General features: G+C 46.1%; 1 pseudogene; it reads right to left on the bottom strand.

Annotated features, from left to right (window-relative positions):
- Positions 1 to 4,455: 4,455 nt before the first annotated feature.
- Positions 4,456 to 14,393, bottom strand: LOC139838115 (uncharacterized; annotated as a pseudogene).
- Positions 14,394 to 16,109: the final 1,716 nt, after the last annotated feature.

Below are 16,109 nucleotides of genomic sequence, written 5' to 3'. Positions count from 1 at the left end.
TCTTACGTGCGGTCATTCATAGGACTATTGGACGGACCGCCATGAGACAGACATTCAGGCCATGATCTTTGGCGGCGGCTTCGTTGGCGACGCCGGGCCCGGGACAGGACCGCATGATGGGTGGGCACTGACGCAAGATGCAGAGGACATCGAAGCCGCACGACTGTTCGCCACCCAGCATACGCAGCCAACACCCGTGTGCGTCGACGACTTCGACGACGCGCCAACACAACCTGTCCCCACGGACATTGGTACCAAGAAGAAGGGGAGAGCCGCATGACACAAGGCTTCGTGGACGACGAGGACAAGTGTTTGTGCGAAGCGTGGCTGGCAACGAGCCATGACTGTATTAATGGCGCGCAGCAAAAGGGAAGGTATATTGGGCCAAGGTCTTGCAGGAGTACAACGAGACCAGGATGCACCCGTCCTACCATATCACAAGTTCTCGGACGGAAGAGTCCCTCTGAAAAAGATGGAACTACATCAAACAAGAGACAAGCAAGTTCTGCTCGACGGTTGAACATGCTATTAACAACCCCGTAAGCGGCGCTGGCGTCATGACAGTGGTAAACACGATACAACCATCATCATTCTACACTATTTGCATCATTCTATGTATATCATTGGCGGCTATGATTGCAGGTATCCCGCGCCTTGTAGAAGTTCAGGGCGACGCATAAGAAGGGCTTCCATATGGTCCATTGCTGGGACGTGCTCAAGGACGCCAACAAGTGGATGACAAGCTTTGCGTCCTACAACGAAGCTGTGAGGAATGGGACAACGATCAACCTCGACGGTGAAGACGACGATCAAGGCCATCCAACCCTTCCACCTCGTCCCCGAGGCCATAAGGCTACCAAGGCCGATCTAGCCCGGGAGGCGCAGGCCATTGCGTTCACCCGGAGCATGAGTAGCTAATGGCCGGAAATCTTGCCGCCTGGGCTGCTAGGGACGAGAAGAGGCGTCTAAAAAAAGAGGCCGCAGCTGTCATCTACCACAACCTCGCGAAGGAGGTCATTGAGGTCCAAATGATGGACATCGATGCAAAAAGGCAGACACCGAGGCCAAATTGCGTGCAGAAGACACAATGATCATGCTTGCCGACTTGAGCGGCATCGACGACGACACCAGGGCATGGTTCAGGAAGAGGCGCGCCGAAATCCGCGCACGAGACGCCTGATCGCCATCGCCATGCGCCCAGCACCTTGGCCTCCTTTTGGACTTTTTTTTATTGCTGTTCAGGCCTTATTGTGCCCCTTTTGCTCCACTTTGCATCGTACCTTGTGCAAAGTGTGATGAACATATTGCAGACCTCAATTTGCGGCTGTAATTTCGTGCAAATTTAAGGCTACAATCTATTTTTTCAAATCTGACCTGCGCCGAAAATGCGTCGCCCTGCTGAAGCCAGGCCCAAACGTAAACGGACACGCGACCATTTCAGCGTCCGCCAGACGACGTAAACGGACGCACGTGAACATTTTAGACGTCCAAAATACGGCGCCGTTGGAGATGCCCTTAAACATCACTAACCCATTATCAACACGATCAACACGAGCAAGCTTCTGTTCTCTATCGTACTACTCGATTGGCAGTGGTGCACTAGAAAACAGCTCAATAATTCAACGTGCGTAGCACGCAGTGCTAGTAGAGCTAGGATGCAAATGCTGTCCACACTCTACACTACAGTATGCAGTAGTACCACGAAGCTAAGCTGGACTAGTGCCGTAGTGCGTAGCATACTAGCTGGGCTGATGAGGTCGAGCCGTCCACAAGGTGCAGCTCAGGTAGGTCGTGTCAGGTGCAGTCCTCGCGTCTCATCAGTACTTGCTACACGCCTACTCCTGTACCTTTTTATTTTATTTTCCCCTTGGATAGCTTGCTAGCTGCACTGCTTGCTCGCATGGCTACTAGGGTGTAGACCGCTAGACTCTGACGCATGGCAAGGAGACACGGCCACCACGCTGCGTGCTGCTGTTGGTACTGCCTTTGAGAGCTTCACCGCCCGTAGGGCGCTGGATCTTGGGGCGTCGGTACAAGGCCCACCTATGGGTGCCTAAAAGTATCTCCAGTCGCGTCCCCAAAGCGTCATCTAAACCGCGCCGGATCGAGTGTTTGAGGGACGTGTTTTCTTCGTGTCGCGTTTGGGGGACGTCGTTCCCCAGCCGCGTCCTTCAAACACCTCCCCCAAATGAATATTGGTGCATGAAAATAAAGGTTTTCATTCAATTTTGATTATATATTACAAAGTTTGAATTGAAAACGGCTAGCTTTCATCTAAACCTAACCTACTGACCGTTTGGCGGTGCGTTCGACGGCCCCGTCCCGGCGTCGCCTGCCCTCCGCCGCAGCTCTTGCTGCGCGCGCCACCTCTCCGTGCGTAGGGCGGTGGCCAGACGCCGCTGCTCCAGCATCGCGTCGACGTCCGCCCTCCCCTGTTGCACCGCCTGGAGGGAGAGCTCGACGGCGCGACGAATCTGCGCCTCTTCGCGGGCACGGGCGTCGTCCTAGAGCTTCTTCTCCGACTCGAACGACTCGATGAGCGCGCGCTGCTGATCGGCCGTCTCGTCCGGGTGTAGCCCGTCGTCGTCGGACCACTCGAACTCGTCGTCGTCCTCCTCCTCCTCCACCTCGGTCTCCTCCTCCTCCGCCTCGGCCTCCTCCTCCTCCACATCAGTTGGCGCCTCCATCATCGCCGCCGCCAACGCGTCGGCCTCCGCCGCCAACTCGTCCGCCCGCCTCGCCCAGGCCGCCTCCGTTGCCGCCAGCGCCGCCTCCCGCTGCTGACGCTCCTCCGCCGCCAGCTGCTGCTGGCGCTCGATCGAATCCTGCCGCCGGCGCTCGATCGCCTCCCGCCGTTCACGGTACAGCATGTCCCGCTCCTCCTGCTGGCGGCGGAGCTCATCAGCCCACCGCTGCTCCATCTCCTCCGTCCGACGCCGTCGCGCCTCTTCTGCCGTCGAGGCGTCGAACACCGCATTGGTGTCCGCCGTCGCCTGCTCGTGCCACGCTGCTGCCGCCGCGACCTCGTCAGCTGCGGGGGCAGGGCGTAGAATGCCGCTAGATCCGCCGCATCCGCCGCCTCACGCCGCTGGCGGGCCTCCTCCTCGAGTACCTCCCGCCGCTGCTGACGAGAGCCAGGCCAAAGCGGCGTCCCTCGCCGCCGCCGCTCATCCCGGGCCGCGGGGTCGATGTCGACCTGCGAATCCGGGACTGGAAGTGGAGGAGACGGCGGTGGAGGGAACTGGCCTGCGCCGGGGCGGTTCGCCATTGCCACTGGTGGTGGAGGAGACAGCGGTGGAGCGACGAGGGCTGTGTTTGTTGCCGGTGGCTGTGGTGGCTACCAATTACGCCGGGAGGCCTTTTATAGACGCCGGCGTCGGGAAGAAAGCGCGGGAAGAGGCGGAAAGATCGCGCGGGAACGTGCGGTGGAGGCTGCGCAGCACCGACGGGAAGTCTCGTCTGCCCCTCCATCGCCATTAAGGCAAAGATGCCGTCGCGCGATTAACTTCCGCCGCGAGGTAGGCGACGGTTAGGTCCAAACTTAAATGAGTCGCTGACGGGTCGGCCCCGCCACTCCCCGCCTTGCTTTTCGTTGTGTCCGGCGTGCCCGGAGCGTCCCCTGTGGGACGGGGACGGGCTCGGGTGCCGGACACCGTATCGGATCGCGCCGGACAAAAATGGGCTTTGGGGGACGCGGCTGAAACGGATTTTTGATCCGGCGCGCCCCAAATTGCTTTGGGGACGCTTTGGGGGACGCGACTGGAGATGCTCTAACCCCCAAAATATCATGTTTAACTATGTTTGAATCAGTTTTGCCAAGTTTTAGCACAGAACTTAAGTAAAAAATAAGTTTTAGAATAATAAAAATGAAAGGATTCACACAATTCAAAAAAATAAAGTTTCACTAGAGTAAGACTCAGGTGGTGGCCCCTTTTAGCGTCCACAGGTGCTCTACCGTAAGGTCATCTCCAACAGGCACCCGTATTTCAGACCGCATTTTGATCCACCATGCGGTGGCATGTGGACAAGAAATAGGCCGCAGTGCGGATGTGAAAGACAGCGGCCCGAACGACGCCCCTCAAATATCCGCGGCCTATATGTAAAAGGTTTTCTTTTTAAGATTTCATAGTTACTAAACCGGCCATAGATATTGACCAAATAATTCGACGAAAATGATAGAAGCTAAAATTGCAATATAAGGGCCTGTTTGTTGTGGCTGGCTGTGGCTGGCTGTGGGTGCTGTGCAGAAAAGCTGCTGTCTAGGAGAAGCTGCTTTTCTGAGTGGAAGTCTTTGGCAAACCAGCTGGCTGTCTGGCTGTAAACTGTTGAATTGTCTGAAACACCCTTACATTAATGAAAAGGTGTACTGTCGCTGCTTCACATGTAATAAATAGAATATGCATCTAAATTTCAAGTCGTCATACAATTGTCATTACATAACCATTGGGAATATATTTGTCCAAAATACATTTCCACTACATTATACTAGCTAATTCCTCCGTTGTCTAGAAATGAACAACGTGTTGGCAATGTCGTCACGTGTTCCGTTCATGCCTCTTGTGTGTAGTTCACCCGACACATGATCACTAGGCAAGGTAATTGTTTGCCTCTGGGCCTTGGGCATGTAATCCTCATCTGCATCACATCGATCAAACTGTTTATCACGCAAGTTGGAGTCTCTAATGAAATTGTGAAGCACACAACAAGCAATGATAATTTTCTTATGTGTAACCAAGTCGAAATGAGGGATGCCTTTCAAAATGCGCCACTTATTCTTCAAGATCCCAAAGATGCGCTCGATGCAATTTCGCAACGATGAGTGGGCATGGTTGAAAATTTCTTCCTTCTTCGTTGGTGGCCCTTCTCGACGGAAATCAGGAATATGGTATGTGTTGTTTTTGTAAGGAGCTAGAAATCCCTTTCTGTTTGGATAACCAGAATCAACAAGATAGTATGTACCTACACACAGGAGAACAAATTTAAGAAATCTGAAAACAATAATGCATAGAAACAAGTGTGCATAATGAAAATTAGAGTACTACCATCAGGAGGGGTTGGGAACTGAAGTGGATACTTCTCCATGCTGTGTTGCAGAATGCGGTTATCATGTACCGAACCTGGCCATCCAGCAACCACAAATGTGAATCTGAGATCGAAGTCACATATCGCTAACAGATTTTGTGATGTGTACCCATGTCTTCCTGTGTGGTTGACCTCTTCATCTTTTGCAACTTCAACAGGGATGTGTGAGCCATCAATGGCACCAATGGCACCTTTGAAATGAGGATAAAAACGTGCATCTTGAAGTCTTGGATGCACATCCTTGAAAGTTCTATCCACTGGTTTTATATTATCTTTACCCAGTTTGTACAAACAATTCAACACCATATGGAACTTTCTATGAACTGTTTCAAGAGACCGACTGAAATGGTTCTGGTCTTGGCTAAATGATTGAGGTGCTCCAACAGTCCATAGAAACATCCCTAGACATTCAACAGATCCCATGTATCTAGTTGAAATTAACCCATAGTTGGTAACTAAGAGGTTGTGCAGTTTGTGAAACACATCAGGATACATTCTAAACATTTTGTAGCACCTTTTTTCTATAGGCAAGTTGTTCATGCACCCATTCATTCCCAGTTTGTTGTGGAAGCCGCTGAGGTGCCTTGTTCAAATATTTATCTGGATAGAGATTACCAAGGTAGTGATGGCGTGTATTTCACACGTTCGTTGGGCAACCCCAAGAGGAAGGTATGATGCGCACAGCAGCAAGTTTTCCCTCAGAAAGAAACCAAGGTTTATCGAACCAGGAGGAGCCAAGAAGCACGTTGAAGGTTGATGGCGGCGAGATGTAGTGCGGCGCAACACCAGGGATTCCGGCGCCAACGTGGAACCTGCACAACACAACCAAAGTACTTTGCCCCAACGAAACAGTGAGGTTGTCAATCTCACCGGCTTGCTGTAACAAAGAGTTAACCGTATTGTGTGGAAGATGATTGTTTGCAGAAAACAGTAGAACAAGTATTGCAGTAGATTGTATTTCAGTAAAGAGAATTGGACCGGGGTCCACAGTTCACTAGAGGTGTCTCTCCCATAAGACGAACAGCATGTTGGGTGAACAAATTACAGTTGGGCAATTGACAAATAAAGAGAGCATGACAATGCACATACATATCATGATGAGTATAGTGAGATTTAATTGGGCATTACGACAAAGTACATAACCGCCATCCAACTGCATCTATGCCTAAAAAGTCCACCTTCAGGTTATCATCCGAACCCCCTCCAGTATTAAGTTGCAAGCAACAGACAATTGCATTAAGTATGGTGCGTAATGTAATCAACAACTACATCCTTAGACATAGCATCAATGTTTTATCCCTAGTGGCAACAGCACAACACAACCTTAGAACTTTCATCCTTTGTCCCGGTGTCAATGCAGGCATGAACCCACTATCGAGCATAAGTACTCCCTCTTGGAGTTACAAGCATCTACTTGGCCAGAGCATCTACTAGTAACGGAGAGCATGCAAGATCATAAACAACACATAAGCATAACTTTGATAATCAACATAACAAGTATTCTCTATTCATCGGATCCCAACAAACGCAACATATAGAATTACAGATAGATGATCTTGATCATGTTAGGCAGCTCACAAGATCCGACAATGATAGCACAATGGGGAGAAGACAACCATCTAGCTACTGCTATGGACCCATAGTCCAGGGGTAGACTACTCACACATCACACCGGAGGCGACCATGGCGGCGTAGAGTCCTCCGGGAGATGATTCCCCTCTCCGGCAGGGTGCCGGAGGCGATCTCCTGGATCCCCCGAGATGGGATCGGCGGCGGCGGCGTCTCGGAAGGTTTTCCGTATCGTGGTTCTCGATGCTTGGGGTTTCGTCACGGAGGCTATTTGTAGGCGGAAGGGCAGAGTCGGGGGCCGGGCAGGGGGCCACACCATAGGGCGGCGCGGGCCCCCCCGGGCCGCGCCGCCACGTGGTGTCGCCACCTCGTGGCCCCACTTCGTGTGTTCTTCGGTCTTCTGGAAGCTCCGTGGAAAAATAGGCCCCTGGGCTTTGATTTCGTCCAATTCCGAGAATATTTCCTTACTAGGATTTCTGAAACCAAAAACAGCAGAAAACAGCAACTGGCACTTCGGCATCTTGTTAATAGGTTAGTTCCAGAAAATGCACGAATATGACATAAAGTGTGCATAAAACATGTAGATAACATCAATAATGTGGCATGGAACATAAGAAATTATCGATACGCCGGAGACGTATCAGCATCCCCAAGCTTAGTTCTGCTCGTCCCGAGCGAGTAAAACGATAACACGTATAATTTACGGAGTGACATGCCATCATAATCTTGATCATACTATTTGTAAAGCATATGTAGTGAATGCAGCGATCAAAACAATGTGTATGACATGAGTAAACAAGTGAATCATATAGCAAAGACTTTTCATGAATAGCACTTCAAGACAAGCATCAATAAGTCTTGCATAAGAGTTAACTCATAAAGCAATAATTCAAAGTAAAGGCATTGAAGCAACACAAAAGAAGATTAAGTTTCAGCGGTTGCTTTCAACTTGTAACATGTATATCTCATGGATATTGTCAACATAGAGTAATATAATAAGTGCAATAAGCAAGTATGTAGGAATCAATGCACAGTTCACACAAGTGTTTGCTTCTTTGAGGTGGAGAGAAATAGGTGAACTGACTCAACATTGAAAGTAAAAGAATGGTCCTCATAGAGGAAAAGCATCGATTGCTATATTTGTGCTAGAGCTTTGATTTTAAAAACATGAAACAATTTTGTCAACGGTAGTAATAAAGCATATGCATCATGTAAATTATATCTTATAAGTTGCAAGCCTCATGCATAGTGTACTAATAGTGCCCGCACCTTGTCCTAATTAGCTTGGACTACCTGGATTATCACCGCAATACATATGCTTTAACCAAGTATCACAAAGGGGTACCTCTATGCCGCCCGTACAAAGGTCTAAGGAGAAAGCTCGCATTTGGATTTCTCGCTTTTGATTATTCTCAACTTAGACATCCATACCGGGACAACATAGACAACGAGATAATGGACTCCTCTTTTAATGCTTTAAGCATTCAACAACAATTAATTCTTTTCTCATTAGAGATTTGAGGATGTTTGTCCAAAACTGAAACTTCCACCATGGAACATGGCTTCGGTTAAGCGGCCCAATGTTCTTCTCTCACAATATGCATGCTCAAACCATTCAACTCAGAGTAGATCGCCCTTACTTCAGACAAGACGAACATGCATAGCAACTCACATGAAATTCAACAATGAGTTGATGGCGTTCCCCAGTAAACATGGTTATCGCACAACAAGCAACTTAATAAGAGATAAAGTGCATAATTACATATTCAATACCACAATAGTTTTTAAGCTATTTGTCCCATGAGCTATATATTGCAAAAGGTGAATGATGGAATTTTAAAGGTAGCACTCAAGCAATTTACTTTGGAATGGCGGAAAATACCATGTAGCATAGGTAGGTATGGTGGACACAAATGGCATAGTGGTTGGCTCAAGTATTTTGGATGCATGAGAAGTATTCCCTCTCGATACAAGGTTTAGGCTAGCAAGGCTTATTTGAAACAAACACAAGGATGAACCGGTGCAGCAAAACTCACATAAAAGACATATTGAAAACATTATAAGACTCTACACCGTCTTCCTTGTTGTTCAAACTCAATACTAGAAATTATCTAGACCTTAGAGAAACCAAATATGCAAACCAAATTTTAGCATGCTCTATGTATTTCTTCATTAATGGGTGCAAAGCATATGATGCAAGAGCTTAATCATGAGCACAACAATTGCCAAGTATCACATTACCCAAGACATTTATAGCAATTACTACATGTATCATTTTCCAATTCCAACCATATAACAATTTAACGAAGGAGAAACTTCGCCATGAATACTATGAGTAGAAACCAAGGACATACTTGTCCATATGCTACAGCGGAGCGTGTCTCTCTCCCATAAAGTGAATGCTAGGATCCATTTTATTCAAACAAAACAAAAAAACAAAAACAAACCGACGCTCCAAGAAAAAGCACATAAGATGTGATGGAATAAAAATATAGTTTCAGGGGAGGAACCTGATAATGTTGTCGATGAAGAAGGGGATGCCTTGGGCATCCCCAAGCTTAGACGCTTGAGTCTTCTTGATATATGCAGGGGTGAACCACTGGGTGCATCCCCAAGCTTAGAGCTTTCACTCTCCTTGATCATGTTGCATCATACTCCTCTCTTGATCCTTGAAAACTTCCTCCACACCAAACTCGAAACAACTCATTAGAGGGTTAGTGCACATTATAAATTGACATATTCAGAGGTGACACAATCATTCTTAACACTTCTGGACATTGCATAATGCTACTGGACATTAGTGGATCAAAGAAATTCATCCAACATAGCGAAAGAGGCAATGCGAAATAAAAGGCAGAATCTGTCAAAACAGAACAGTTCGTATTGACGAATTTTAAAATGGCACCAGACTTGCTCAAATGAAAATGCTCAAATTGAATGAAAGTTGCGTACATATCTGAGGATCATGCACGTAAATTGGCTTAATTTTCTGAGCTACCTACAGGGAGGTGGACCCAGATTCGTGACAGCAAAGAAATCTGGAACTGTGCAGTAATCCAAATCTAGTACTTACTTTTCTATCAACGGCTTAACTTGGCACAACAAAACACAAAACTAAGATAAGGAGAGGTTGCTACAGTAGTAAACAACTTCCAAGACACAAAATAAAAACAAAGTACTGTAGGTAAAAACATGGGTTGTCTCCCATAAGCGCTTTTCTTTAACGCCTTTCAGCTAGGCGCAGAAAGTGTGCATCAAGTATTATCAAGAGATGAAGTGTCAACATCATAATTTGTTCTCATAATAGAATCAAAAGGTACCTTCATTCTCTTTCTAGGGAAGTGTTCCATACCTTTCTTGAGAGGAAATTGATATTTTATATTACCTTCCTTCATATCAATGGTAGCACCAACAGTTCGAAGAAAAGGTCTTCCCAATATAATGGGACAAGATGCATTGCATTCAATATCCAAGACAACAAAATCAACGGGAACAAGGTTATTGTTAACGGTAATGCGAACATTATCAACTTTACCCAAAGGTTTCTTTGTAGAATGATCAGCAAGATTAACATCCAAATAACAATTTTTCAGCGGTGGCAAGTCAAGCATATTATAAATTTTCTTAGGCATAACAGAAATACTTGCACCAAGATCACATAAAGCATTACAATCAAAATCTTTAACTTTCATCTTAATGATGGGCTCCCAACCATCCTCTAGCTTTTTAGGAATAGAGGCTTCACGCTCTAGTTTCTCTTCTCTAGCTTTTATGAGGGCATTTGTAATATGATGCGTGAAAGCCAAATTTATAGCACTAGCATTAGGACTTTTAGCAAGTTTTTGCAAGAACTTTATAACTTCAGAGATGTGGCAATCATCAAAATTCAAACCATTATAATCTAAAGCAATGGGATCATCATCCCCAATGTTGGAAAAAATTTCAGCAGCTTTATCACAGGCAGTTTCAGCAGTTTTAGCAGTTTCAGGCAGTTTTTCGCGCTTTGCATTAGAAGTGGAAACATTGCTAACACCAATTATTTTATTAGTATGAGTAGAAGGTGCAGCAACATGTGTAGCATTAGCATTACTAGTGGTGGTAATAGTCCAAACTTTAGCTATATTCTTCTCTTTAGCTAGTTTTTCATTTTCTTCTCTATCCCACCTAGCACGCAGCTCAGCCATTAATCTTATATTCTCATTAATTCTAACTTGAATGGCATTTGCTGTAGTAACAATTTTATTATGATGATTCTCATTAGGCAAAACTTTTGATTTCAAAAGATCAACATCAGCAGCAAGACTATCAACTTTAGAAGCAAGTATATCAATTTTCCCAAGCTTTTCTTCAACAGATTTGTTAAAAGCAGTTTGTGTACTAATAAATTCTTTAAGCATGGCTTCAAGTCCAGGGGTGAATTCCTATTATTGTTGTAAGAATTTCCATAAGAATTACCATAGCCGTTGCCATTATTATAAGGATATGGCCTATAGTTGTTACTAGAATTGTTCCGGTAAGCATTGTTGTTGAAATTATTATTTTTAATGAAGTTTACATCAACATGTTCTTCTTGTGCAACCAATGAAGCTAATGGAACATTATTAGGATCAATATTAGTCCTATCATTCACAAGCATAGACATAATAGCATCAATCTTATCACTCAAGGAAGAGGTTTCTTCGACAGAATTTACCTTCTTACCTTGTGGAGCTCTCTCCGTGTGCCATTCAGAGTAGTTGATCATCATATTATCAAGAAGCTTTGTTGCTTCACCAAGAGTGATGGACATAAAGGTACCTCCAGCAGCTGAATCCAATAAATTCCGTGAAGAAAAATTTAGTCCTGCATAGAAGGTTTGGATGATCATCCAAGTAGTCAGTCCATGGGTTGGGCAATTTTTAACCAGAGATTTCATTCTTTCCCAAGCTTGAGCAACATGTTCAGTATCTAATTGTTTAAAATTCATTATGCTACTCCTCAAAGATATAATTTTAGCAGGGGGATAATATCTACCAATAAAAGCATCCTTGCATTTAGTCCATGAATCAATACTGTTCTTAGGCAGAGATAGCAACCAATCTTTAGCTCTTCCTCTTAATGAGAAAGGGAACAATTTTAGTTTAATAATATCACCATCTACATCTTTATATTTTTGCATTTCACATAGTTCAACAAAATTATTAAGATGGGCAGCAGCATCATCAGAACTAATTCCAGAAAATTGATCTTTCATGACAAGATTCAGTAAAGCAGGTTTAATTTCAAAGAATTCTGTTGTAGTAGCAGGTGGAGCAATAGGTGTGTATAAGAAATCATTATTATTTGTGGTTGTGAAGTCACACAACTTAGTATTTTCAGCGTTGGCCATTTTAGCAACAGTAAATAAAGCAAACTAGATAAAGTAAATGCAAGTAACTAATTTTTTTGTGTTTTCGATATAGCAAACAAGATAGCAAATAAAGTAAAACTAGCAACTAATTTTTTTGTATTTTGATTTAGTGCAGCAAACAAAGTAGTAAATAAAATAAAGCAAGACAAAAACAAAGTAAAGAGATTGAGAAGTGGAGACTCCCCTTGCAGCGTGTCTTGATCTCCCGGCAACGGCGCCGAAAAAAGAGCTTGATGGCGTGTATTTCACACGTTCGTTGGGCAACCCCAAGAGGAAGGTATGATGCGCACAGCAGCAAGTTTTCCCTCAGAAAGAAACCAAGGTTTATCGAACCAGGAGGAGCCAAGAAGCACGTTGAAGGTTGATGGCGGCGAGATGTAGTGCGGCGCAACACCAGGGATTCCGGCGCCAACGTGGAACCTGCACAACACAACCAAAGTACTTTGCCCCAACGAAACAGTGAGGTTGTCAATCTCACCGGCTTGCTGTAACAAAGAGTTAACCGTATTGTGTGGAAGATGATTGTTTGCAGAAAACAGTAGAACAAGTATTGCAGATGATTGTATTTCAAGAAAGAGAATTGGACCGGGGTCCACAGTTCACTAGAGGTGTCTCTCCCATAAGACGAACAGCATGTTGGGTGAACAAATTACAGTTGGGCAATTGACAAATAAAGAGAGCATGACAATGCACATACATATCATGATGAGTATAGTGAGATTTAATTGGGCATTACGACAAAGTACATAGACCGCCATCCAATTGCATCTATGCCTAAAAGTCCACCTTCGAGTTATCATCCGAACCCCCTCCGGTATTAAGTTGCAAGCAACTGACAATTGCATTAAGTATGGTGCGTAATGTAATCAACAACTACATCCTTAGACATAGCATCAATGTTTTATCCCTAGTGGCAACAGCACAACACAACCTTAGAACTTTCTCATCCGTCCCGGTGTCAATGCGAGCATGAACCCACTATCGAGCATAAGTACTCCCTCTTGGAGTTACAAGCATCTACTTGGCCAGAGCATCTACTAGTAACGGAGAGCATGCAAGATCATAAACAACACATAAGCATAACTTTGATAATCAACATAACAAGTATACTCTATTCATCGTATCCCAACAAACGCAACAAATAGAATTACGTATAGATGATCTTGATCATGTTAGGCAGCTCACAAGATCCGACAATGATAGCACAATGGGGAGAAGACAACCATCTAGCTACTGCTATGGACCCATAGTCCAGGGGTAGACTACTCACACATCACACCGGAGGCGACCATGGCGGCGTAGAGTCCTCCGGGAGATGATTCCCCTCTCCGGCAGGGTGCCGGAGGCGATCTCCTGGATCCCCGAGATGGGATCGGCGGCGGCGGCGTCTGCGGAAGGTTTTCCGTATCGTGGTTCTCGGTCTTGGGGTTTCGTCACGGAGGCTATTTGTAGGCGGAAGGGCAGAGTCGGGGGCCAGACGAGGGGGCCACACCATAGGGCGGCGCGGGCCCCCCCTGGGCCGCGCCGCCACGTGGTGTCGCCACCTCGTGGCCCCACTTCGTGTGTTCTTCGGTCTTCTGGAAGCTCCGTGGAAAAATAGGCCCCTGGGCTTTGATTTCGTCCAATTCCGAGAATATTTCCTTACTAGGATTTCTGAAACCAAAAGCAATGAAACAGCAAGCGGCACTTCGGCATCTTGTTAATAGGTTAGTTCCAGAAAATGCACGAATATGACATAAAGTGTGCATAAAACATGTAGATAACATCAATAATGTGGCATGGAACATAAGAAATTATCGATACGCCGGAGACGTATCAGGTAGCCCAACACAGCCATGTCATGCGCCACCCCAAGGAGGTGTCGAATCCTTTCTTCATCACTTCCATTGTCGCCACCACCATCCATCCTACAAATTTCATATAAGATCATGTCAAATTTTTGGACATGGCATAGCTAAATAAAGGCAACAATTGTCAGGTGATAACAAACAACACATATAATGGTTCATGGAAGGTAGCACAAAGCATACATATGGTTCACAAAGCTTACATATGGTTCACAAATATAATAGTACAAGGTTCCAGAATGATCACAAATAGTTTCAGCAAATAAATAGTACAAGTTATGTTTCTAGAATGATCACAAGTGATGGTTCTACTTGTTCATCTCATTGTGCATCCTTTGAAGATAGTCAAGCCTCCCCTCAGATGTCTTAAATGCCGCCAACAACTCTCTATGCTCCCTTTTCACTGCTAGCTTACTAGCTGTGAACATGAGGTCAGTGCCTTCTTTGATTCCACACTCTCGAACCATAGGTAGAAACTCCTTCATTGTTAGGACAGAGTCACCCATGCCGCTTGAACCTCCAGCATCCCCCCTTACAAATGAAACAAGGCTAGTCAAGGCTGTTTTGTAGTCCCTGTAAAAGGGGCTCTCTTTCTCCTTCTCTCCACCACCAAACTTGAGGCGCTTCACGAAGTTTGGTGTTTTTTTGGACGCATCATCGTCATCATCCACTGGAATTGCAGCTTCCTTGTCCGCTCCCGTTTCCTCTTCCCCCGGGATGGCCGAAGATTCTCCGGTTACATGAGCCTTATTAAACATGACATCAAGTTGTGTCAAGTTAGCGGGTGGTCCATATCTGAACTTGACATGCTCAGGACGATACTGCAAATAGAGTACAACAAATAAATTAGGGAACTATTATCATCGAATCACAATAGACAAGAAGATAACACATAACATGAATATATAACTTACTTGTAGGTGAGTCTGCCACCAATCATTATCTGCATCCATAGTTTTTGTTTCCGGATCCCAACCTAGGCCGGTTGCATTTAGCAACTCCATCCAACCGGTGTATTCTTTTTTTAGAGAATCCCATTTGTTCTTAAATTGCTTCTTTGTTAACCTTTTTCCCGTTTTCTCGGCAAATTTATCCTCAAGATTCTTGTACCCCTTCCTACTCAAACAACCTCCATCCCTATTGTATGCATTCACTTCCTCCATACAAATGTCGCAAAAAAAACGAAGGTAGTGTGCATCCCAAATTGCCTTCTCCATGGAAACGGGGGACACAAGCTATAACACACAAATAACTACAGAATTACTATACGAAATAGTTATACAATCACAATGTGGTATAAGCAAGCAAGAAGAAACACATAAAAATAATGTACTGGCATCAATTCATACTCATTCACAATGTGCTATAAGCAAGCAAGAAGAAACTTGATCTATACAGCAGCAATATGGGCAGTCAATTCATACTCATTCACAGTCCAAATCAATTCAGAAATTGAAAACAACAAACAATTGAACAAATGGGCAGGGGGGCAGGGGCGGCCTGGAATTGTGCTCACTTGCGGCGGGACTGTGGGGTGGTGGAGGGGACGGCGGTCCTGGACCGGGAGGCGATGGGGAGGACGGCGCGGTCCTGGGGAGGCGCGGCGTGCGGCGATGGGGACGCGCGGCCTGCGGCGGCGATGGGGAGGCGCGGCGTGCGTCGGCGGCGATGGGGAGGCGCGGCGTGCGTCGGCGGCGATGGGGAGGCGCGGCGTGCGGCGGCGATGGGGAGGCGCGGCGTGCGGCGGCGGCGTGCGGGGGAGGCGCGGCAACCCTAGCGGGGGGCAGAGGCGACCAGGGGCTCGCTCGGGAAAAAGAACGAGGAGAGACGAGTCGCTCGGTTCGAAAGCTCGGGAAGCACCGTTTGAGGTGCTTTTCCCCATCTGAAGGAAATGGTGTGGCTTTTGTAAAAGCCCACCGCGCAGCCGAGCCCTTTGGCTCGTTTGGGCTGCTTTTTTGGTGGAAAGCCTCTAAAAGCTAGAACAAACACCCCCTAAGAAGTTCGCATGATACACAAATTACATATCTCGAGCTAAAATTATCTTCTTCTTCACAAGCCACGCCCGGTGAGTAGGGTCCATGTCGTAGGTAAAGGGGGTCGCCATGATCTTGGACTCCTCGCTGAGCAGGGTGACCTTGAACTCCTTTTGCTTGTTATCTACCTCCTTCGTGTCCGCGCGGGGATTGATCTCTTCAATACTGAGCTTCTTGGTTTGTGTTTCG

Source organism: Lolium perenne, chromosome 3 (genome assembly GCF_019359855.2).
Source record: "Lolium perenne isolate Kyuss_39 chromosome 3, Kyuss_2.0, whole genome shotgun sequence".
Classification (NCBI taxonomy): Eukaryota; Viridiplantae; Streptophyta; class Magnoliopsida; order Poales; family Poaceae; genus Lolium; species Lolium perenne.
This window is presented reverse-complemented; position numbering and strand designations above follow the sequence as displayed.